This window comes from Amblyomma maculatum, chromosome 11, assembly GCF_055883805.1.
Source record: "Amblyomma maculatum isolate TAMU_Amacu chromosome 11, ASM5588380v1, whole genome shotgun sequence".
In the NCBI taxonomy this organism is placed as follows: Eukaryota; Metazoa; Arthropoda; class Arachnida; order Ixodida; family Ixodidae; genus Amblyomma; species Amblyomma maculatum.
In genome coordinates this window covers 115,340,216-115,352,846 of record NC_139354.1, presented here as the reverse complement: position 1 = coordinate 115,352,846, position 12,631 = coordinate 115,340,216, and the positions used below count along the sequence as shown (strand labels likewise).

Here is a 12,631-nt window from a genome sequence, read left to right as displayed (position 1 = left end):
TAAAGCTTACGCAACTTCTTCGTGAGCAGTTTCTAAAAAGACCTAATATGTTTTCCGCTTTCCATCTGCAATGTCAGGATAACAAACCTCAAAAGATATGCCAGTTCACTCGACAAAAGAATATCATCCGTCGAGCCGGATTCAAACCAGCGACCTATGGATGTCCGCAGTTGGAGAACCTCTACAGTCCACCGCTCTACCAACTTAGCTATCGACGGAACGGTCGTTTCCTTTTTTTTTTATTGCCTGGCTTTGACACAAATACACCGCACTGGAACTCAAAACAACAGGAACATATATGTACACAAAGGTAGTTAGCGTTGCCTAACACCCACTGAGGGGCAGGCATTGTCATGTTAAAATTCCTTGAGCACCGTCAAAGGTTCCAGCTTTGACAGCCACTCAGGAGCACATGGTTGCAATTTAAGCACGTCGAGCCATCGCTGCACACTTTCACGGAAATACATGCGTGCTGGCCGTGCATCTGGATCGCAGTGATAATCAGCCATTCGTGCGCGCCATATACTGTGGAGGCACATTAACATAACCTGGTCTAACGGCATATCATCGTGGTTATCCAATGGCAAATAACAATGCCATGGGAATCAAGTGGCAACTGTTTTTTTATTGTCCTTTGCAGAACATCCCACAAATATACCCCCTCCCAGCAATGCAAAAACACGTGATCTATTGTCTCTGGCTGTTTGCAGATGAGACATTGGGCCCCCAACGGTAGGAACATACCCTTCTCCTCCATAAACGATTTTACTCTCAAAGTACCGGTATGTAGCATAAAGAAAAACGTTTTAGCTTCCGGAGCAACTTGCATTTTCTTTACGCGTGTTAATACATTACTTCCTGTGCCTCCATAGTATAAAGCTCGATACAATGGCACCGGGAACACCACTTCACAAACATCCTTGTATAATGTTCTCCTGTTAACATCACTTAAATACTCTTTCGAAAAACGTTCGCTTAAGAATTTCACGCTCAAAACAATTTCCATAAAGAATCCAAAAAGAGAACCCGGCATACATTGAGTATAAACTACGAAATCAGGCAACGCTCGACCAAGTCTTTGTTGACACACTGTGCGCAGGATTGGATCGCTGGCATCCCTAAAAAACATAAACCGGTTGAGAATCTGTCGCACAAACAAATGACCCAGACTAAGCCCCCCATGCTTCACCTGCCGGAACAAATTTGTCCGACTGCACATCTCCCAACTCGAGGCCCAAACAAACACCGCAAAAACTCGATGCAATTTTTGCACATTTACACGGGAGCAATGCAACACTTGCATAACATACCATAACTTACTAATTAAAAACAGGTTGCAAACTGCGGCTCTTGCAAATATTGATAATTGAGCGCTTTTCCATTTCTCGTTTTCCTTGTAAAATTTCAAGGGCACACCCAAGTACTTCGCAGGCGTTGTAATCCACGACACATTAGCGAAAGTGTCGGGGGTCAGCTGCCATTCTCCGTGCCAAAATCCCAGGCACTTACCCCAGTTAACTTTACTCCCTGTGACTTTGCTAAAATGTTTTACCACATCCACTGTCCTCTTTATACTCTCCTTATTTACACAAAAAACCGCAACGTCGCCTGCGTAAGCCAGCAATTTGACTTCTGACTCCTGCAGTCGAAAACCATCAATGTCTTTGTTTTGTAGGATGCTTAAACACAAAGTTTCAATATAAATGCCGAACAAAAGAGGGCTGAGGGGGCAACCTTGGCGCACCGAACGTCGTACGTTGATGGGGGCCCCCAGTGACTTATTGACATTTAATCTCGTAGTGCAGTTACGGTACGCCAAAGCCACTCCCTCTCGAATAACAGAGCCGACATTAACATAGTCTAATATACTGAACAGAATAGTATGTGCCACACAATCCGAATACCGAAGCGGTGGCCTTGTGGTAGAGCATCCGCCTCGCTTTCGGGAGGTACCGGGTTCGATCCCTGATGCCGCCGGTTACCCACCGGTTTTTAAATGGGTACAAGCTTTCCCCCGGCCTGGTGCTCGCCTCTTCTGGGGAGAAATGCTTGGGGAAAAGGGGTCACGGCCCAAATAGTTGCGCCGATGTGGCAGTGATTCGTTCCACCATCGGACAACAATAAGTCCGCCTTGCGCGGCAACAGCCCATTATGTGGCCCTTTTAATTCACTTTCACGTGCTCCAGGCACCTGTACAAAATGTGATGTGATGACATATATTTATAAGTATGGCGTCTTTTTTCTTCTTTTGTTCCAAAACTATTAATCAGCAAAGATTTTGGTAGTACAACGCAGAGGCGTCCTTCTTCAAAGCAACCCCCCAGGAACACTTTTTCTTTCCCCCATTCCGCACACAAAATGAAAAACTGTCAGGTATGTATGGTCGCCGCAGCAGGAGCGAGGGGAAGGAATGTCCCTCGCCGTCGACTTGCAAGGATGCACAACAGCGCACAGTCGACATCGACGACACAGTGAGTTTGCTGCCGCGACCAGCCAAGTCCAACTGCTGTAACGCAACACACGCATGAGTTGCATCGCAGCATTCGAGCACACTTCTCGCTTTGTGAATGTTCTGAAAGATAGATCGCCCTTTGATACCGCACGTTTGGTGAGGGCCCACTAGTTCGCATATAACCGTTTGTAGTCTGCCAGCAAGCACCTTCATATAAATCTTGTAATCAACGTTTGTCAGAGCAATGGGCCTCTAAGACGACAACTGCCTAAGCTTATCTGGTTGGTCAGTTTTCGGAATAAGTACTGTGTGCGACGATCCGAAAGACGCAGGCAGTGCCTTCAGTTCATACGCTTCATTAAATAAGGCACACAACAAAGGAGATAGCTGTTCCTTGAACGCTTTATAAAAAGCCGCACTCAGGCCATCAGGCCCGGGTGATTTCCCTGGGTTTAAATTTTGTATTGCCTGCTGCACTTCTTTTTCGCTTACTGGCCGCTCCAGTCTTTCTTTTTGTTCCTCGTCAATTTTTGGCATCGCGTCAAGAAAGGATTCTTTAAAACGGTCCAAATAAACCTCTCTGGACGAAAATAGATCTTCATAATACTCCCGGAAAGCTTTCGCGATTCCTTCGTTATCGGTTTCTGTGCGTCCTACCCAATCTACCCCTGCCACGTGATTTCGCCTTGCATTTGCTTTTTCTATTCCCAACGATCTTTTTGTCGGCGTCTCAGCCATGGACAATTTTGCCGCTCTCGCACGCACCAGTGCTCCGCGATAACGGTCTTCGTCATTCAGTTGAAGTCTTTGTTTTATTTTTCTTACGTCGTCCATGTATAACCCTGGCATGTTACACTCCAGGGCTAACAATTTATCTAGCAAAGATCTTAAATGCATTTCATTTTGTTTTTCTTGAAACCGTATGCAGCTGGCCTTTTCTATAGCTTTGATTTTAATTTGTTGCTTACACAGTTACCATTCTTGACCCAGTTCGAGGCTTTCCTCCTGACAAATCTTACCAATTTCTTCTTCTACTAGTCTGGTGAATTGCTCGTCGTTCAGCAGTTTATTATTTAACTTCCACAATTCCCAATTAAAACCGCTACCTCCCTTTCTTGTTCCAATTGTACACAGAACCATGCAGTGATCTGAGTACGTTACCGCCAAAACATAATAATCCTGGCATTTTGGAGACAGTTCTGCGGACACATAAATCCTGTCAAGGCGGGCGTGGCTACCACCCTGAAAATGAGTATACTGAACCCGTCGCTCGCTCGTGAGACACTCTGCAACGTCTACCAGTGCAAACTCGTCAATCAAGCCCGAAAGTACCTCTGTGCTACGATCCCTAAATGTACGATGGCTAGTTTTGTCACCGGAGCTCAGTACACAATTGAAATCTCCCAGAAAGACAAGTTGCTTATCCGTGTTTAAATACTCTTCAACAAAATCAAACAAAGCAGCCCTCTCATCAACTACCGTAGGTGCATATATGCAAACAGCACGCCACTCAGCCGAGCAAAAACTAAAATCGAGGACCACACCCCGACCCGACGGAAAAGAAGCATGCGACTGCACTACAAGACCCGGAAACTTCTTCACAAACAGGAGGCATCCAGCAGAAGTACCGACTGCATGGCTGACAACTGCGTAAAACCGCGACGTGAAACGTTGCACCATGCTCTCGGTCTCTTGTTCACCCTCGACTTTTGTCTCTTGAACTCCAAGTATATCAATGTCATTTTCATTTAAAAGGCGCAGGACCTGGCTCTGCTTCCTTTTCGCTGCTAGACCTCTCACGTTAAGGGTCGCAATCTTTAGTGACAGTACATAAGCCATTTTCTTAGAGTGAAAAGAGGCCAAGAGCATGGTGCTTACCTTTCACGTCTAGCATGACGCTAGAAACTTTCGTTGAGGCCAGAGCCATGAGGTTGGACTGGCAGACCTTGTGACAAGGGCGGCTTTTCGGCAGCTCTCCTGTGCTCCGAGACATCCGGTCTTGGTTTGAAGGTCACCCTCCTCCCTATTGGCGTTTTTATCGGCGGCTCGTCGTTGCTAGCTGCCTCTGCCTCGTTCGTCTGACTGGCGCTCCCGTCGTGGGCACGCTTCGCAGGGCCCTGGACGTTGGTCGCTCGGCCGCTGCTCCCTTCGAGGGTCCCCCGTCTGCCCGCAGACTCCGGAAGTTCAATTTTTGAGCTCTCGGCATCGCTCACCCTTTCTTCCTCCGACGGTCCGTTGCTTGGCAGTGCCACTTCCCTGTCTGGTCCACCGAGCATCTCGTCCCCACCCCCCGGGGGCACAAACATGCCTGCCGCTGCTGTTAGCTTTTCAGCTTCTGCGACCCCTTTTGCGGCCTCCTCCGTCTCTGCGACATCCATTTGGTGCTCCGTCATGTCCGCCCTCGCTCTTGGTGAACGGTCGTTTCCTTTCCACAACGTAAAACATTAAATTAGGTCATAAATACTCAAGTTTAAAAATGTGTTTCCTGATGGCAAGAGCCCAGGAATGGCTTTGCTGATATTTTTCAACTATTATCTAAATATGGTGTTAGTTTTTGAGCAAGTAGGTTTGTTTGTAAATGCTTGAGAAAATGACGCACGGGGATAGCATTTTCGTGGCGCAAAAGAATGGTTGTAAAGCTTACTCAACTTCTTCGTGAGCACTTTTTAAAAAGACCTAATATGTTTTCCGCTTTGCACCTGCAATGTCAGGATAACAAACCTCAAAAGATATGCCAGTTCACTCGACAAAAGAATATCCTCCGTCGAGCCGGATTCGAACCAGCGACCTATGGATGTCCGCAGTAAGAGAACCTCTACAGTCCACCGCTCTACCAACTGAGCTATCGACGGAACGGTCGTTTCCTTTCCACAACGTAAAACATTAAATTAGCTCATAAATACTCAAGTTTAAAAATGTGTTTCCTGGTGGCAAGAGCCCAGGAATGGCTTTGCTGATATTTTTCAACTACTATCTATCTTATGGCGTTATTTTTTGAGCAAGTAGGTTTGTTTGTAAATGCTTGAGAAAATGACGTGCGGGGATAGCATTTTCGTGGCGCAAAAGAATGGTTGTAAAGCTTACACAACTTCTTCGTGAGCACTTTTTAAAAAGACCTAATATGTTTTCCGTTTTGCAGCTGCAATATCAGGATAACAAACCTTAAAAGATATGCCAGTTCACTCGACAAAAGAACATCCTCCGTCGAGCCGGATTCGAACCAGCGACCTATGGATGTCCGCAGTAAGAGAACCTCTACAGTCTACCGCTCTACCAACTGAGCTATCGACGGAACGGTCGTTTCCTTTCCTCAACGTAAAACATTAAATTAGGTCATAAATACTCAAGTTTTAAAATCTGTTTCCTGATGGCAAGAGCCCAGGAATGGCTTTGCTGATATTTTTCAACTACTATCTACCTTATGGCGTTAGTTCTTGAGCAAGTAGGTTTGTTTGTAAATGCTTGAGAAAATCACGCGCGGGGATAGTATTTTCGTGGCTCAAAAAAATGGTTGTAAAGCTTACGCAACTTCTTCGTGAGCACTTTTTAAAAAGACCTAATATGTTTTCCGTTTTGCACCTGCAATATCAGGATAACAAACCTTAAAAGATATGCCAGTTCACTCGACAAAAAAATATCCTCCGTCGAGCCGGATTCGAACCAGCGACCTATGGATGTCCGCAGTAAGAGAACCTCTACAGTCTACCGCTCTACCAACTGAGCTATCGACGGAACGGTCGTTTCCTTTCCTCAACGTAAAACATTAAATTAGGTCATAAATACTCAAGTTTTAAAATCTGTTTCCTGATGGCAAGAGCCCAGGAATGGCTTTGCTGATATTTTTCAACTACTATCTACCTTATGGCGTTAGTTCTTGAGCAAGTAGGTTTGTTTGTAAATGCTTGAGAAAATGACGCGCGGGGATAGTATTTTCGTGGCTCAAAAAAATGGTTGTAAAGCTTACGCAACTTCTTCGTGAGCACTTTTTAAAAAGACCTAATATGTTTTCCGTTTTGCACCTGCAATGTCAGGATAACAAACCTCAAAAGATATGCCAGTTCACTCGACAAAAGAATATCCTCCGTCGAGCCGGATTCAACCAGCGACCTATGGATGTCCGCAGTAAGAGAACCTCTACAGTCCACCGCTCTACCAACTGAGCTATCGACTTTTTTTTCCTTATTGCATGAATTGGTACAAATACATTAGTAAAAGATCGTGGTTGCGATGCCCCTTGGCTGACAACCGTGTCTAATGGACTTTCATTACCACAAGTTCGCCCATCAGACTCAAGACCTCCTCCGAAGCGTCTTGCTGCTTCAAAATTTCTGTTAGTTTATACACTTGTTCAACAAAATAATCACATACAGATCGTGCATCGACATCACAGTGTCTATAAGCCATCCTACTCCTCTAAATACTGTGAAGGCCCAGTAGCATGATGAGGACACACTGAAAATCATCATTAATAGTTGTCAAGTACCGAATTCCACGTGGCGTCAATGGCAGGGCTTTTTTAAGTGTCCTTTGTAAGACATCCCAATAAAACACCGCATCCCAACAATCCAGGAACACATGCTCAACTGTTTCAGGTTTCCTGCATAGTAGACAGTTTGAGCCCCAAGGTACAGAAAGGCCCTTTTCTTCCATCCATGTTTTGACTGGGAGGGTTCCTGTATGCAATTTAAAAAAGAATGTTTTTACGCCCGGTGCAACAGACATGTTTTTAACTCGTTTGAGCACATCTTTCCCTGGGCCTTCACAGTATAATGTTCTGTACAATGGAGCTGGGAACAATTGTGAAATAAGATCCTTGTACAGTCGCTTAGGTGGTACCGTCGCTAAATACTCTACAGAGTACCTCACGCGCAAAAACTTGAACGACCACACCACTTCTCGCAGGAAGCGTGACACAGTGTATCCCCGAGCAGAGCATGAAGCGACTATAAACTCTGGAATTGCACTGGATAGCATGATTTGCATAAATGTTCTCAGGAATGCATCTTTTTGGTCACGTAGGAAACAATACCTTAAAACAATCTGCCGCATATATAGATGCCTCACAGACAACCCTCCGTCTTTAACTCGCCGAAAGAGATTATCTCTCCTAATTCGTTCCCAGTTGGACGACCAAATGAAGACCGCAAATACACGATGGAACCTTTGTATATTGCTTCGAGCACAATACAATACTTGAAGTAAATACATTATTCTTGCCACCAAAAAGGTATTGCATACAGTCGCACGGGCGAAAATAGAGAGGTTACGTCCCATCCATCCTTTTGCCCTTTCCCGTATTTCTTCCGCTTTTTCATTCCAGTAATTCGTATTTTCCCCGTATTTGTCCAATGGGACTCCCAAATAATCTCCGGGCTTTGTAGCCCATCTTACTCCACAGAAATTTTCCGGTTCCTCTTCCCATTCCCCGTGCCAGACTCCGAGACTTTTCTTTAAATTAACAGCACTACCAGTCTGCCTGCAATACCATTGTGTTACTTTCAAAGCTTCCGAAACGCTTTCGCGACCTTCACAAAAAAGCGCCACATCATCAGCGTATACCAATATTTTCACTTCACATACTCCCAGCTTAAAACCACGGATGGATTCGTTAGCAATAATCATTCTACACATTGGTTCCAAATATATAGCAAAGAGGAGAGGAGACAGTGGACATCCCTGCCGCACGGATGCTCTTACATAAATTCTTTCAGATAACACTTTGTTAATCATAAGGCGTGTAGAACAACATGCATAAGCCATTTCAACTCCTTTGAATACAAGGCACCAACACCAATATGTTCCAACAAACAGTACAATATTTCATGAGACACACGATCAAATAATTTTTCAAAATCCACTTGAATCATGGCCCCTCTCTTGTTTAGAGCATCGCAGCACTGGAACACACTACGCTCTACATGAATATTATTAAATATGCTTCTGGTCTTTATTCCACATGTTTGATGAGGTCCGCCAACATCTTTTATAATGTATTGCAATCTCTTAGCTAACACCTTCATCAGAATTTTATAATCAACATTTGTTACCGTGATCGGTCTGTAGCTTGTAACTTTTAAAAGCATGGCTGGCTCCTCAGTCTTGGGAACCAAGACCATATGCGCGTTACTAAACGACGGTGGCAGATAACTCACATCAAAGCATTCCTTGAAAAGCCTATAGAGCATGATAGCTAACTCACATTTAAGGGTTTTGTAAAAGGCCACACTCAAACCATCTGGACCCGGGGACTTTCCGACATTCAATTCATCAATGGCCTTTTCTATTTCCTCCACACTTATTTCGTTCTCTAACTCTTCAGTAACTTCTTTGCCTAATATTGGCATCAGAGGCAAAAAGTTATCTCTAAACCTTTCTTCACTTGGTGCTTTGCTCGAAAACAGCTCACGGTAATGTTCCACGAAGGCGCTCGTAATTCCGTCTTGCTCATCATGCCTCTGCCCCTTGTATTCAATAACCGTTATCTCGTTCGCGCGCGCATATCGCTTTTCATCAGCGAGGGCGCGTTTTGTTGGCGTCTCGCCACCGAGCCATTTTTCCGTGCGCGCTCTTATCGCAGCGCCTCTGTACTTCTGGGCATCCAAAGCTTCTAGCCTAACTTTGATGCCTTTTATATCATGCATGAACATACCCGGCATTCGTTCTTCTTCACGCCCTAAATATCTTAAGACCTCTTGCAGTTGCTTTTCTTCTTTCTTTTCCTCATACTTAATAATGGAAGAGCGCTCAATTGCATTCATTTTAACCTCCTGTTTAAATCGTTCCCAGGATTAAATACAGCCTGTTTCGCTTTCATAGAAAATATCAATGCTTTCCTTAACCTTTCTTAAAAATAGTTCGTCTTCAGTAAGCCTCGAGTTTATTTTCCATAAGTCCCAGTTCATTTTTGATTTACACTGCTTCGCTCCGCCCAGCGTGACCGTAACTAAGCAATGGTCGCTAAATGACACTTGCTTCGCTTCATACTGTTCACAGGTAGGCGAAAACTCTGGCGACGCATATATTCTGTCAAGTCGCGCGTTACTACTACCTTGAAAATGTGTGAAATGCACACGTTTTTCACCATTCACCAGGAATAATACGTCCTCTAAGCTGCACACATTGATGACACACTTCAGCAATTTGGCAATTTGGTCTTTTCCAACATTTCTATTTGAACGATCCTTAGAGTCTACAACACAGTTGAAATCTCCCAAAAATATAAGCGCACGACTGCATTCAAGGAAAGGCACCAACTGCTCAAAAAAGTCGCGCCGTTCTTTTTGTGTCGTTGGTGCATACAGGACCACCACCCTCACCGCACAGGCTTCGTACTTGATGTCGCACACGACGAAACGCCCCCTTGCACAAGTTATTACTTGCGCCACTGCTATGCCTACACTTTTCCTCAGGAAAAGACAGCAACTTGCCGACAAACCGACTGCATGGCTTACGCAAACATTGAAGCGTGACCGAAAACCAAACACCATATTATCTGTTTGCTGCTCATCCTCAACCTTTGTTTCTTGTATGGCTACGATGTCTAAATCTAGTTCGGTCAACAAACGGTTCAACTGCACTTGCTTCCGTCTCGAGGCGAGCCCTCGGTCGTTTAGAGTGCACACTTTTAGCGGTTTTTTCCAATAAGCCATACTTTAAACCCAGCTAACAAACAATGACTAAAGGCTCACTTCAGTCTCTCGTCGCGAGTGAGCAACGAGGAACGCAACGCGGTTTGCGATAAGGCTAACTTGCCTTTCTTAGCGCCTTCCACCCTCCACTGCTTTTCTAGTCGACGCAGTTCCCGTTCTGTAGCTGGTACCTTTTCGTAGTCTCGTGGTCTCTTCATGGAGGCGGTTGTCATATCCATCGGGGACTCAGCAACGTTTCCTTCCGAAGTGCCTTTCGCTGTTGGCTGATCTGACGACATAACAGCCTCCTCCCCCTTTCCAGTCGTTTCTGCAGCGGGTTCGCTAACTTGCGTCTTCCCTCCGCCGGTGGTGTGTTCCGGCTGTTGGACATCAGGTCCCTCTCCGGATCCTGTAGGGGGCAGGGATCGAGCCTTCTCCAGTTCCTCCTGGTCCATGATCAACTCGCTCCCGTCGTCTTGAGGGGGCACAATACCCGTGGCCACACGGGCATACGTGCGGACGCATCCCTCCTGGTCGTGCCCAAAGATATGACACGAACTACATCTCGGAGTGCGGCAATCACGTCGAATGTGGCCTGTCTTCTTACACCTTAAGCATACTGGTGGCCGTCCAGGCACCACCACTAACACATGCCCTCCGTAAAACTTGTACATGTGGGGCAAATCCTCGATCGAAAGCCCCTCTTTGAGCACTATTTTTACTAGGCGAGTTGTCGATTCGGCCTCTTCAAACCCCAGGCTGTTCCGCTGCTCATAAGTGACTTCTTTCACATCTCCAAAGTCTTTGAACGTCCTCTGCACCGCTTCACTCGAAACGTAGAAAGGCACCCAGTGCACCTTGAAAACCAACTCACGCTTGTTCGGGTCGATGACCGCACAGTAGCGTCTCTTCACTTCCAGCGCTCCTTCTTTCAGCTTCCTTCAGTCTTCATCTTCAGCATCCAGATATGAGACATTTGGAAGGGTCATATGCCAGCCAGGTAGGGTAGTACACCGGCCTTTTCCAACGGCTCAGGAAAATCCTGTATGCGATAAGGCCGGCCGGCAATATCACAGTGAAGGAAAACCGTTGTCTTCATTGCTTCTCCCGAAGGAAACGTAAGTAGAACCATGCGATAGCCCAGTGGTGGGCGACGTTCGCCGCATCCTCGGCCAGACATGACCGATACCGAGGCACGCTCAGAGCTTGCCATCACACGTACGTCTCCCACGGAAGCCGACGGAACGGTCGTTTCCTTTCCACAACGTAAAACATTAAATTAGGTCATAAATACTCAAGTTAAAATGTGCTTCCTGATTGCAAGAGCCCAGGAATGGCTTTGCTGATATTTTTCAACTACTATCTACCTTATGGCGTTAGTTTTTGAGCAAGTAGGTTTGTTTGGAAATGTTTGAGAAAATGGCGCACGGGGCTAGCATTTTCGTGGCGCAAAATAATGGTTTTAAAGCTTACACAACTCCTGAGTGAGGAATGTGTAAAACGGCGTAATATCGTTTTCCGTCGTGCGCCCGCAAATCCAGAATGGCAAACACTAAAATATATGCTTGTTCATTCACTCAAATAAAATAAATTCTCCGTCGAGCCGGATTCGAACCAGCGACCTATGGATGTCCGCAGTTCGGAGAACCTCTACAGTCCACCGCTCTACCAACTGAGCTATCGACGAAACTTTTTTTTTCTTTATTGCATGGAAAAACTTCCGTAAAAAGGAACAACTCCACTTACTTAAACATGTCCATGTCTAAAGTTACCGGGCTGCTTAATACGAGCCCGTCATATCCCCAGCCCGACAATGCACAATCATCAGAACATCAAAACTCTGGGAGACATACACATGCGTCTAGATACGGCATCCAGTTTGGAGGTTCTTCACGTGCAGCATATACACTTCTCACCAAAGCACACTGCTCCCGAAACACGGATTTCGACGATCTTGGTGGCTCTGCATGCCTGTCGATCATGCGGCTTTTCCAAAGGCTGAACAGTCCCATCAACACAAATAGTTCGTAAGGCACGACAGAGTTTTTGTCAGGAGGCAAAAATCTAATTGTATAAGGCGTAATTTCAATGTCCTTTTTAAGAGTTTTTTGTAGTATGTCCCAAAAGAACATAGCATCACGGCACAGAATAAAGCAATGATCAATTGTTTCAGGCACGTTACAGAGACGACAATTTACCGACCAGGGCACAAACATCTCCTTATTGTGAAGAAATGTCTTGACAGGCAACGTCGCTGATGTAATTTGAAAAAGAACGTTTTTGCAGCTGCCTGAATGCACATTTGCCTAACACGCTTTAGAACAGTGGTGTCCAAAAACCCCAGATAAGGCTGCCGATACAACGGTGTAGGGAACAAAGACTCAGTGAGAGCCTGGGTCATCTGCTTTCTCGAGAGGCTATACAGGTAATCTACAGAGAAACGCACAGTGAGAAAATTGAAAGTGTCAGCAACCTCCTTAAGGAATCCCCATAAACGTCCCTCACGAGCCTGCCCAGTTGGTGCGAATAAGTAAGGCAAATGTGGACTAAG

At 45.5% G+C, this 12,631-nt stretch overlaps 5 non-coding genes across 5 annotated transcripts; all 5 read right to left on the bottom strand.

Annotated features, from left to right (window-relative positions):
- Positions 1-126: 126 nt before the first annotated feature.
- Positions 127-218, bottom strand: TRNAY-GUA (transfer RNA tyrosine (anticodon GUA)). Its single transcript is given in 2 exon segments — positions 127-162; positions 182-218. It is a non-coding gene; the product is annotated as a tRNA-Tyr (tRNA).
- A 4,994-nt stretch (positions 219-5,212) lies between these two features.
- TRNAY-GUA (transfer RNA tyrosine (anticodon GUA)) lies at positions 5,213-5,304 on the bottom strand. The gene is given in 2 exon segments: positions 5,213-5,248; positions 5,268-5,304. It is a non-coding gene; the product is annotated as a tRNA-Tyr (tRNA).
- A 348-nt stretch (positions 5,305-5,652) lies between these two features.
- Positions 5,653-5,744, bottom strand: TRNAY-GUA (transfer RNA tyrosine (anticodon GUA)). The gene is given in 2 exon segments: positions 5,653-5,688; positions 5,708-5,744. It is a non-coding gene; the product is annotated as a tRNA-Tyr (tRNA).
- Positions 5,745-6,092: 348 nt separating this feature from the next.
- TRNAY-GUA (transfer RNA tyrosine (anticodon GUA)) lies at positions 6,093-6,184 on the bottom strand. Its single transcript is given in 2 exon segments — positions 6,093-6,128; positions 6,148-6,184. It is a non-coding gene; the product is annotated as a tRNA-Tyr (tRNA).
- A 5,490-nt stretch (positions 6,185-11,674) lies between these two features.
- On the bottom strand, positions 11,675-11,767 carry TRNAY-GUA (transfer RNA tyrosine (anticodon GUA)). The gene is made up of 2 exons: positions 11,731-11,767; positions 11,675-11,710 (listed from the first exon to the last, which is right to left on the bottom strand). It is a non-coding gene; the product is annotated as a tRNA-Tyr (tRNA).
- Positions 11,768-12,631: the final 864 nt, after the last annotated feature.